This window comes from Dama dama, chromosome 14 (assembly GCF_033118175.1).
Source record: "Dama dama isolate Ldn47 chromosome 14, ASM3311817v1, whole genome shotgun sequence".
NCBI lineage: Eukaryota > Metazoa > Chordata > Mammalia > Artiodactyla > Cervidae > Dama > Dama dama.
This window is the reverse complement of record NC_083694.1, coordinates 4,933,546-4,945,960: the sequence shown is the minus strand read 5'-3', so window position 1 is coordinate 4,945,960 and position 12,415 is coordinate 4,933,546. Positions and strand designations below refer to the sequence as shown.

General features: G+C 43.4%; 1 pseudogene; it reads left to right on the top strand.

Moving 5' to 3' along the window:
* Window positions 1-4,390: 4,390 nt before the first annotated feature.
* Window positions 4,391-11,620, top strand: LOC133069536 (chromobox protein homolog 1-like; annotated as a pseudogene).
* The last annotated feature ends 795 nt before the right edge of the window (window positions 11,621-12,415 follow it).

Sequence of the window (12,415 nt, the reverse complement as noted above, 5' to 3'; positions counted from 1 at the left end):
TGGGCCATTATCAAGACTGTAGGGATGAAGGCAGGCCAAACCTGGGGATAATTTCTGTGAGGTGGATTTGGGCCACTGTGTGGACTCTTTTGTTTGTAGTGGGAAAAGCTTCTACCCATCCCAAAAAGGTGTCCACAAGGACTAGTAGGTATCTGACTTTCTGGACCCGGGACATATGAGTAAAGTCTATCTGCCAATCTTGTGCTGGGAGGCTGCCTCGCATTTGATGGGTTGGAAAGGATGTCGGTTTAAGGTTGCAATTGGGGTTAGTACGTCGACATGTTTGACAGGAGCGGGTAAGGTTATCTAAATATTGTTGGTCAGCATTGGATATGGGGAAGTGGTTACAGAGGAACTGTTGGAGTGTCTTGGATGAGGGATGAAAAAGTGAGTATAGATAAGAGAGGATTTCTCTGGTGGTGGGAGGGTCGGGTGGAGTCAGAGCTAAGATGACAGGGGACTGGAGGGAGGGATGGGACAGGGCTATCTCCTTTGCCTTCTGGTCTGCAGCATTGTTGTAGGCTGATATGAGACTTCCCTTTTGATGTCCCCTACAGTACAGGACGGCGACTTTGTTTGGTAAGAGTGCTGCCTCTAGAAGTTTGTGAATCAGGTCTGAATTAATAATAGGGGATCCCTTTTGGGTTAGGAAACCTCTTTCTCTCCATATTAGGATGTTTGAGTGAAGTATGTTATAGGCATATTTGGAGTCTGTGTGGATGTTAACCCTTAAATTTTTAGCCAGAGTTAAAGCTCTGGTGAGAGCTATCAGTTCTGCCTGTTGGGAGGTGGTGTGAGGTGGCAGCGGTGAAGCTTTAATTGTCTGGGTTTTATGATTGTGACGAAGGTCCCCCTGGATGATGGCATATCCTGCTGCAAATGGTGGGGATTTTTGAGAGCTGCCATCAACGAACCAGTGTGGGGTGTCTGGGTCTAGGATGGGCTGATCTGTTAGATGTTGGAAGGGGTTTTTGGTAAGATCTACTGTTAGGCTGCAGCTATGTAAGAGGGAGTCTGTTGTAGAAGACATGGGTAATAAGCTGGTGGGGTTAAGGGGAGAGCAGGGGGAGAATGAGAGCTGAGGGTCGAGGAGAAAGGCATGTAGCACCTGTACCCTGGAAGGGGGAAGGGAGAGGAAAGCCCGACGTGACAGCAAGTCTCGAAAGGTGTGTGGAGAACAGACTGTTAAAGGGGCATGTCTAGAGAGTTTATTTGCTTCGGGTACGAGGGCTGTGATAGCAGCCATGGCCTGTATGCAGGGAGGCCACCCCTTGGTCACCATGTCCAGATGTTTTGATAGATAGGCTATAGGAGCCCAGGTGTCTCTAGCCCGCTGACATAGAAGCCCCAGGGCCTGTCCTTGGTTGGAATGTGCAAAGAGAAAGAATGGTCTGGTGTGATCTGGCAGGTGGAGAGTTGGCACTCGGAGGAGGCTCTGGGTGAGCTGGTGAAGAGGATTGGCCAGCGAGGAAAGATTAAAGAGGGGCTCATCCAGACATCCTTTATTTGCCTCATAGAGCGGCTTTGCAATGAGGGAGAAGTTGGGGATCCAGATATGGAAAAAATTTAGGAGGCCGAGGATAGACAGGAGTTCTCTTTTTGTTTTTGGAAGTAGACAGTTAATAAGGCCTGGATTTTATCCGGGGGGATAGTTCTTTGTTGATGGGATATGGAAAGTCCCAGGTAGGTGACTTTTGTCTGGACTATTTGGGACTTAGATTGGGATACCCAGTAACCGCAGGATCCCAGGGCCCCAAGGAGTTTGGCAGTATATTGGAGGCAGAGTTTTCAGGTTGAGCTACAAAGGAGGTCATCTACGTGTTGGAGGAGATGACTCGGGGCTAGGTTGAGTGTCTGTAGGTCTTTTTGTAAAGCCTGTCCAAAAAAGTGGGGACCGTCTCTAAACCCCTGGGGGAGAACTGTCCATGTTAGCTGTTGGGAAACGTGAGTCTCGGGGTCTTGCCAGGTGAAGGCGAAAAGAGGTTGGGAGAGGGGGTGGAGGGGGATGGTGAAAAAAGCGTCTTTGAGATCTAATACTGTGAAGTGGGTTGTAGTCGGGGGTATGGTAGACAGAAGGGTGTAAGGGTTAGGGACTACTGGGAATGTTGGCATAATAGCCTCATTGATTTTTCTCAGGTCCTGGACCAGTCTCCAAGAGTTTGGTCCCTGTTTTACTGCCAGAATAGGGGTGTTGTGTGGTGAATGGGTAGGAATTAGGATAGAGGTTTGAAGAAGACGGTCTATGATAGGCTTAAGTCCCTCGTGGGCCTCCGGGGTGAGAGAGTACTGTTGTTGGGTGATTATAGTCAAGGGGTCTTTTAGGATAATGTGGACTGGGGGATGATGTTTGGCTATTGATGGGGGATCAGTGTCCCAGACTTGGGGGTCTAAGGCAGGTAGATCCAAGGGAAGGTCAGGGTGAGGGATAGGGACTGTCCAGGTGCCATCTGCATGCAGAATATAGAGACTGTATGGGGGGGGGGTGGGTATGGTAATAAAGACCCCCAATTTGGATAACAAATCTCTCCCTAGAAGTGCCATTGGGCACTGAGGCATTATGAGGAATGAGTGTATAAGGATTGATTTTCCAAATGGACAGAGTAATGGAGGGCTGATTTTTGGCCTTAGGGGAACTCCAGAGACCCCCTTGATTGTGATTTCTGAGTCTTGAGTTGGGCCAGAGTAGGAAGTTAAGAGAGAGAAAGTGGCTCCAGTGTCTACTATAAAAGAGGTCTTTTTTCCGGCCACTACCCCGTCTACCCTAAGTTCCGAGCTCGTGTTCAGGACACGGGCCGGGGGGCTGGAACCCGAGCCTCGTCATTGGAACAACTCTTGTAGAGTTGGGCTGGGTTTCCAGGGAGAAGTGGGGATCTCCTCAGATGCGCTAGGGCGTCCCTGTGGACATTCCACTCTCCAGGTCTGGGAGGTGGGGACCTCCCCAGGGGTGCCAGGGCATCCCTGGGGACAGTCCATCTTCCAGTGCCCCCATTGGCCACAGGTTGGGCATGCTTTTGTGGGGGGCCGTGGGTTTAGGCGTGCCTTTGCCCAGTGTCCTGACTGGTTGCATCGGAAGCAGGGTCCAGGGGGAGTCTTAAGCCCCGTTCTGGGATGACTCGGGCCAGGCTGATCTCTTTCTTTAATGGCTGCTGCCAAAAGGGCATATTTAGCTTTTCTCTCACATTCTTTTTCTCTCTTAGCCTCCTCCTCTCTATTATTGAACACCTTGAAGGCTACTTCTAGAAGGTCTCTTTGGGGGGTCTCAGGGCCCTTTTCTAGTTGTCGAAGCTTGCGTCTGATGTCAGGGGCAGATTGGCTGATGAACTGAAAGTGAAGGTAGAGTAACCCAGCAGGGGTAGTGATATCTAGGTTGGTATACTTCTGGACTGCCTCTGTGAGGCGTGCCAAGAATAAGGCTGGATTTTCATCTGCCCCTTCGGTGATTTCCCTGACTTTATCATAATTGACATGGATATGAGTATTTTTCTTCTGTTTGGCTCATATCTGACAATGAAAATGGCACATGGACTCGGGTAGGGCCCTCTGGTCCTGCCACCTCTCTCAGGGGAAACATGTGCTGGGTACATGACCGTGTGGCAGGTGGGGAAGGAAGGGGGGAGGGGAGTCAGGGAGATGGGGTAGCGGGGATGAGGGGGAGTCAGGAGAGGTTTCAGTGCCAGTAGGTGAGTTGGATGAAGGGGACGGAGAGGGGCGGCGGGGTGGCGGGTAGGGAGGGGCCTCGTCTGCTGGGTCGAACTCTGGGGGTGCAGAAGGTTGCGGTCTGTGGTTAGTTGAGGAAGAAGAGCCTTTTTGCTTGGGAGGCAAGGTGCATAGAAGGACCTCGTGGGTGGAGCAGGACTGGCATAGGGAGGGCCTGCTCCGAAGGGCCCAAAAGGCTTGGGCATAGGGGATCTCCGACCACTTGCCATTCCATTTAAGGAAGTCAGTGAAGTTTTGGAGAATGTTAAAGTCAAATGTGCTGACCTCAGGCCAGCGGTCTTGCTTGTCTAATTGGTACTGAGGCCAAATCTGTGTACAGAGTTGCTTTAAGCGGTTAGCTTTGAGTTCAGTGAGTGAGAGTGAGATTTTTGAGAACACAGGCCAGAGGGGAATCTTTTGGGACAGATTGGCCAGACCCCACGATTGAAAGGCAAGCAGAGGCTCCTATTGGGAACTCGAGTCGTCACCCGTAGTCACAATAGGAGTTATGAGAAGAGAGCTCTGTGTCGAGGTGGAGCGTCCCCCACCGTCGCCCACAGAGTGGCCCTGGGCCGGGGGTCCCTGGGACCCGGAGAGGACTGAGCTCTAGGGCACCTCTAGAACTCCATCCGGATCGGATCTTACCTTAATCTAGGGGCCGGCTTGAGTGGAGTGTTGCATGTAGAGTGGTCGAATGGCAAGAGGTCCCTATTCTGGAGGTCGTCAGAGAGAGAGAGAAAAGGGGGTAAAGCCGAGGCCTGGGGGTACGCAAATCATCAATAAAGCCTTAGCACAAGGCTTGCTCCGCTGCCGAAGGCACTAGGCGTCCCCGAGGGGAACTTAAGAGCCCTGGCAGAGAAGTGAGCTCGGAGGATGTTTGCGCTCCCAGACTCCGGGGAAAAGGGGGAAACAGTGAGAGGGAGGGAGAGTGAGAGAGAGTGAGACGAGGGCCTCGCCCCCTCCCGGGTTTCGGCACCAAAAATGTAAGGCATAGTTCCGGCGAGGCAGAAAAGGAAAGACGACCTCAACAGAAGTAGGTTACCTTTATTAAGGCAAGGAGGGGCGACAGTCGGCCTAACGACCAGGCTGAGCGCCGAAAGGGATCAGGGAGGCTTCATACTTATAGGGAGGTTTGTGGAAGCAATAAGGGAAACGTCAATCAGGCGGGATATTTTGAATATTCTTTTGTTGAGATGACACTTGTAGTTGGGCAGGGGGTGATAAGTCTTCTGGGCGGGTGTAGGGGGTGGTAGGTTTCCGGACAGGGGGTAATAAGTCCCAGATAGATGCAACTGGCCTGGAGCATCAGGATGGAACTAAAGTTATGCTTTGTTTTCTCCGAAGTTAGATGATTCAGCAAGGGGCCTTTGAGACTGTTGTTCTCTTTTCTAGGCCCAAAAGACTCCTTCATTATCCATCAGGTCAAACAGTTTTTTCCTCCTCTCTCCAAGATTGCAGTGGTAGGTCACCACTGTTCTGCATCAGAAATATTCTCTGTTGGGGCTAATGAAATCTCCATTGGTGATGGCTGGGGGTGACCCTCAAGGAATGCCTAGGAAACAGAGAGGCAAGTTAAAACTTCGTGGGGTTTTTTTTTGTTGTTGTTGTTGCTATATTTAATTATAAATTTGGGTAACTAGCTTAAAAAGTGATCAAATGTCAATATTGAGAACATTTCTGCACTTGTATAATATTTGCTAATGTACAGATATGTTTTCACAAGATTGCAGATTAGGTAACCTCAATATTGTGATCTCTGATCCTCTCAAGTATTGCTATTTCAATAAATGGGTCCACATATTATTACAGTCCACATACTTCTTATTTTAGGTGAGAATTTGTATGTTATTTAACTTTTTAAAATTTAATTCTCTGTAGAGAGCATTTGGATTTATTCTATTGGTTTTTAATATGTATAACATACAGCATAGATTATCAAATGAATAAAAATCAAAAGCTCTAGCATGACTAATAAAAATAGATAAAGCACAAATACACAGCATTATACAGGACAAACGCAACAATTACAGATTCAGAATAATAAAAATGATTGAATGTTTCCACTTTGCTTAATTTTCAAAATAAGGATGTTAGAAATAAAAATATATTTTCCAAGTATTGACTCAAGATGAGGTAGCATATAAAAAGTGGGAAAAAATTACATCAAAAACTACTGCTGAAAAGATATGAAACACAGATAAGGCTATCAGCAGGTTTCACCTAATATTTAAGTAACAGACAATTCTTAGTTAATTTAAATCATTCAAGAGCATATAAAATATTTCTATCACATTGGGTATGAATATCTTAAAGCAGACATTTGCTTATTTTTGGTTAAGAAAATATTTCATACTGCAAAAAAATTTCATAATTACTGTGGAAAATTTATAAAATTTAAATAAAAATCAATGTTAAGTCCATTATCTAGAAAGAAACATTGCTAACTATTATATCATATTACATAATGTGCAGTCTTATTTATATATCAAATAAATTTAATGTGTAATCTTAAGTAGATAAACACATACAGATAACATATTTTTAGGATATATTTGTCGCCTAAGGAATATTAAAAAGCAGACATTACTTTCCCAACAAAAGTTCATCTAGTCAAAGCTATGGTTTTTCCAGTAGTCATGTATGGGTATGAGAGTTGGACTAGAAAGAAAGCCGAGCACTGAGGAATTGATGCTTTGGAACTGTGCTGTTGGAGAAGACTCTTGATGGTTCCTTGGACTGCAAGGAGATCCAACCAGTCAATCCTAAAGGATATCAGTCCTGAATATTCATTGGAAGGACTGATGCTGAAGCTGAAACTCCAATACTTTGGCCACCTGTTGTGAAGAACTGACTCCTTGGAACGGACCCTGATGTTGGGAAATACTGAAGGTGGGAGGATAACAGGACAACAGAGAAGGAGATGGTTGGATGGCATCACTGATTCAATGGACATGCATTTGAGTAAGCTCCAGGAGTTAGTGATGGACAGGGAAGCCTGGCAGTGCTGCAGTCCATGTGGTCGCAAAGAGTTGGACACGACTGAGCAACTGAACTGAACTGGAGGAGTGTTTATGAGTACAATCATACTGTCTGATTACATTTGGAATAGTTCTCTCTCTCGTCTAATGAAGCTCCTCATTTTTTTTAAGGGCTGCTTCTAAAGTCTCATTTATTTTTTTTCTCTCCAAACTTTAGACTTTTTATTTTATATTGGGGTATAGCCAGTTAACAATGTTGTGGTAGTTTCAGGTGAACAGTGAAGGGACACAGCCATACACATATATTTTAAATTTTTATTAGAACATGTGCATTGTTTCTTCTAGCAGATCATTTCCAGACATTGTTTAGAATGTGCACAATATTTCAATGCTGTTTACTTTTTCACTATCATAAAATAATAATGAAGGTAAAACTTATACATTAGTCCTTGTAAAAACTCATGGCAATTTCTTAAAGTCATAGATTGTAGAATTTCTGGATTAACAACAGGCATACAGTTAAAGTTTTTTGATATATGCTGTGTCCTGGTCTGTTAGATAATTCATCACCAACCATGCTACTACCAGTTGAGTTAGAGAATGTTGATTTCTTTACACTATCACCAAGCCCAGGCTTATATCCTCTTTATACCCTTTGTTAATGTGCAAAGTACTTCTTCCTTTATATGTCTTGAAGTGTAAGGAGTTCATATTTCAAACAGCTCATAGGAGAGATATCATGTCACTGTTTAGACAAAGAATAAGAGAGCAGGGAGAGCCCAGGGCTTGAACAGATGTGTTGGGATTAAGAGTTGACAGAGAGGAGGCAAGACAGTTTCACTAGTCTTGGATTCATTTCCTTCACTGGAGAGAATAAGTATCTAACTGGAAGCTGTTCAACCAACAAAAGAGGAGTTTGGGGACTGTTCTAAAAAAGTTCAAGACTTTGTTTAAAACCAGTGATACCACAGAATGTGGGAAAAAAACAGGAGGAACTAGATGCTAGGGACATTGTGAGTACCTTTAAGGATGCGAGTGTTTTCTTCAAATATCAGAGAGATACTATTGCCAAAAGGAATGAAATTTATTCTTTGTAATCCAAGAGGGAAACTCTAGAATAGAGCATGGAATAAAAGGGGCTAGGGATTTCAACTCATGTTCACAATTGGTGTCTCCAAATCCCAAAAGACAGTATTGCCTGAGAGAATACATTCAGCAGCTGATGGACCAATGAGTTGATAGCTAGAGGCAAAGATTAAAGAAAAAAAAAAAAAAAAACTATGTTGTACACACTCCACTAACTTCCTCAGCATGCATATTTCCATGACAAATGTGAAAGGCTACAGTCTGAAAGAAGTTCAAGAACTAGACTGAACTCCATGTATTTTATCTGGCTTTTATTATTTCTCTTTTTCTATCCTCTCATTATTGAAGAAATATTTCATCTTTAATTTCCTATGGCTCACTCTGCTTCTTAATTTCTTGGTTTCATTTGGATTGTACCCAGTTCAAAAATAAAACAATCCTTTTGTAGATAGACCTCTCTGATAATTTTCTCCTTAAAATCTGTTTTTTCTTACAATAGAATTGCCACTTTTTCCCCTTTTTTTTGCATGTTCTGGATATATTGTATATTAACACTGCTATATCATTTTAGTTTAGGCAAGTTTCTTGTAAATGCAACAAGATTTGTGATACTTTTCTGATCCTACTTGGAAAATTTTGTTTTTCAACAGTGATTTTAAACCATACCAATATACTGAACTGAATGATATGTTTTACCTTGATTTTGTCATCACTTCATTATGCTCCTGAATAACAGTCAATGGTAAGCATGTAACAACGAAAAGCAGATTTGCCCCCCAAACAATAAAGGGGCTTATTTCTGGCAAAAGTGACAGATACTATCCATGCTATTCTCTTTTCTTTCTTATTTCCTACCTGAAGCAAATAGGTACCTCTTTTAGTTGCTCTAATAATTTGGAAGATAAATAACCTATTTTTTCTTCCATTAGGAATTTATTTCATGTGTGTTATTTACACAAACGACACAGGTATTCACCTATTTTCTCCATTTTGGTGTCCAAATATATATTGTCTATCCGTGTCTGGAATGATAGGTCCATGAATCAAGGCAAATTGTATGTGGTCAAGCCGGAGATGGCAAGAGTAAACATCGATATCTTAGGAATCAGTGAACTAATGGTTGAATGGGGAATGGGTGGGGATTTAATTTAATTTAATAGGTGAATTTAATTAAGATGACCATTAAACCTACTACTGTGGACAAGAAACCCATAGAAGAAATGGAGTAGCACTCATAATGAACAAGACTACAAAATGCACACTTTTGGGTGCAATTTAAAAAATAACAGAATGATCTCGGTTCATTTCCAAGGCAAACTATTCAACACCACAGTAATCCAACTCTATACCCCAACCACTAACACCAAAGAAGCTGAAGTTGAATGGTTCTATGAGGACCTAGAAGACCTTCTAGAACTAACACCACAATATATAAATATCCTTTTCATCATAGGGGATTGGAATGCAAAAGTAGGAAGTCAAGAGATACTTGGAGTAACAGGTGAATCTGGCTTGAGAGTACAAAATGAAGCAGGGAAAAGGCTAACAGAGTTTTGCCAAGAGAACACGTGGGTTGTAGCAAACACCCTCTTCCAACAACAAAAAAGACAACTCTACAGACATCACCAGATGGTCAATACTGAAATCAGATTGATTACATTCTTTGCAGCTGAAGATGGAGAAGTTCTATATAGTCAGAAAAAAGCAAGACTGGGAGCTGACTGTGGCTCAGATTATCAACTACTTATAGCAAAATCAGACTTAACCAAAGAAAGTGAGTAAACCACTAGGCCATTCAGGTTTGATGTAAACCAGTCCCTTTTGATTATACAGTAGAGGAGACAAATAGATTCAAGGAATTAGATATGGTAGATAGTGCCTGAAGAATTATGGGTGGAGATTCATAACATTGTACAATAGGTAGTGTGCAAAACCATCCCAAAGAAAAAGAAACGCAGGAAGGCAAGTGGTTGCCTGAGGAGGCTTTACAAATGGATTAAGAAAGAAGAGAAGTGAAAAGCAAAGGAGAAAGGGAAAGATATACCCAAATGAATGCAGAGTTCCAGAGAAGAGCAAGGAGGGATAAGAAGGCTGTCTTCAATGAACAATGCAAAGAAATAGAAGGAAACAATAGAATGGGAAAGACTAGAGATCTCTTCAAGAAAAATGGAGATATCAAAGGAATATTTCATGCAAGGACAGGCATAATAAAGGACAGAAATGGTAAGGACCTAAAAGAGGCAGATGAGATTAAGAAGAAGTCACAAGAATACACAGAAGAACTGTACAGAAAAGGTCTTAAAGATCACACACAATGATGTGATCACTCACCTAGAGCCAGACATCCTGGAGTGTGAAGTTAAGTGTGCCTTAGGAAGCATTACTATGAATAAGGCTAGTAGAAGTGATGGAATTCCCACTGAGATATAATCCTAAAAGATGATGCTGTTAAAGTGTTGCACTCAATATGTCAGCAAATTTAAAAAACTCAGCAGTGACCACAGGACCAGAAAAAGTCAGTTTTCATCCCAGTTCCAAAGAAGGGCAGTGCTAAAGATTTTTCAAACTAATGAACAATTGTGCTCACTTCACATGCTAGTAAGGTTATGCTTAAAATCCTTCAAGCTAGGCTCCAGTAGTACTTGAGTTGAGAACTTCCAGATGTACAAATTGGGTTTAGAAAAGGCAGAGGAATCAGAGATCAAATTGCCAGCATCTGTTGGATCATAGAAAAAGCAAGGGAATTCCAGAAAATCATCTACTTCTGTTTCATTGACTATGTAAAAACCTTTGACTATGGATCACAACAAACTGGAAAATTCTTAAAGAGATGGGAGTGCTAGACCATCTTACCTGTCTTCTGAGAAACCTGTATGCAGATCAAGAAGCAACAGTTAGAACCCTACATAGAACACTAACTGGTACAAAACTGGGAAAGAAATATAACAAGGCTGTGTACTGTCACCCTGTTTATTTAACTTATACGCAGAGTACATCATGCAAAATGCCAGATTGGAAGAGTTAGAAGTTGGAATCAAGATTGCTGGGAAAAGGAGGGCAGCTCTTTGGCCTGAGTAGACCAAGACAATGCTACGTGGGTTGGGTGGATGGCTGGGGGATTGGGCTGGAGAGGAAACATAGTAAATTGGGAAGAGGACTGATGGGACAGCCTGGACGCTTGAACCAGCGTAGGGAGGGTTGACGACTGCAAGACCCGAGAGGCATCATCTTTTATACCAGAAAGCTGGTGGGCACTATGGGGAAAAAAGCAACACAAGAAGAAAGTGGAGGAGGTGCTAAAAGAAGAGGAAGAAGAATAGTGGTGGAAAAGTTCTAGACATGGAGTGGCAAAGGGCAGTGGAGTATCTCCTAAAGTGGAAGGGTTCTCAGGTGAGGATAACACGTGGGAGCCAGAAGAGAGCCCGGATTGCCCTTACCTCACTGCTGAGTTTCTGCAGTCACAGAAAACAGCACACGAGACAGAGAAATCAGAAGGAGGCAAGCACAAAACTGGTTCTGATTTGGAAGATAAGGGGAGGAGAGCAAACCAGAGAAGAAAAAAAAGAGTCAGAAAAGCCTTGGAACCAGAGTGGATGACTGGAGATATGGACTTCAGTGGGGAACTCATGTTCCTGATGAAATGAACTCTAATGAGGCTGCCCTGGGCCCTGCCAAGGAAGCCAATGCCAAGTGCCCACAGGTTGTCATATCCTTCCTATGAGGAAAGGCTGACATGGCATTCTTGCCCCTCAGAGGATGTTGACAAAAAAATGACAAGAATTAACTCTCTTGAATACCAGCCCCTGTCACATCCGACTGTCAGTTTAAAGTGGGGAAATAAGGAATTCTACTTGTTTTGAGAAGATGTCCTTTGAAGAGCCAGTATAGTTTCTGTGCCCTATAGCAGCCCAAGTGCTTTACCAATACAGTATACTAACACATATATATGGAATTTAGAAAGATGGTAACAATAACTCTATATGCAAAACAGAAAAAGAGACACAGATGTACAGAACAGACTTTTGGACTCTGTGGGAGAAGGCGAGGGTGGGATGTTTCAAGAGAACAGCATCGAAACATGTATATTATCTATAGTGAAACAGATCACCAGCCCAGGTTGGATGCATGAGACAAGTGCTCGGGCCTGGTACACTGGGAAGACCCAGAGGGATCAGGTGAAGGAGGTGGGAGCGGGGATTGGGATGGGGGATCGGGATGGGGAACACATGTAAATCCATGACTGGTTCATGTCAATGTATGACAAAAACCACTACAATATTGTAAAGTAATTAGCCTCCAACTAATAAAAATAAATGGGAAAAAAAAAAAAAAAAAAGCTGTTCCATGCTGTATAGTTTGCACACCATCCTGGTGGAGGGGAAGGAGCATCAGTGTTTCAAGGCAACCTGTTCTGAAGTTTGCTTTAAAAAAAAGAAAAAACGCAAAGGGCCTCCTATGAAGGACAAAATGCAGAATGGGATATGGGAGAGCAAGAGATACTGTAGATCTTCAAGGAGCATCTCCACAACCCACACAGCCTTCTTCCCGACAGTGTTAACTCTGTATTTGTACAGCGTAGCATGTGTGTATTTTTTTGTCTATTACTGGTGTATTTGGGGTGGGTGGGATGGGGTGGGAAAGAAGGGAGACGGGTT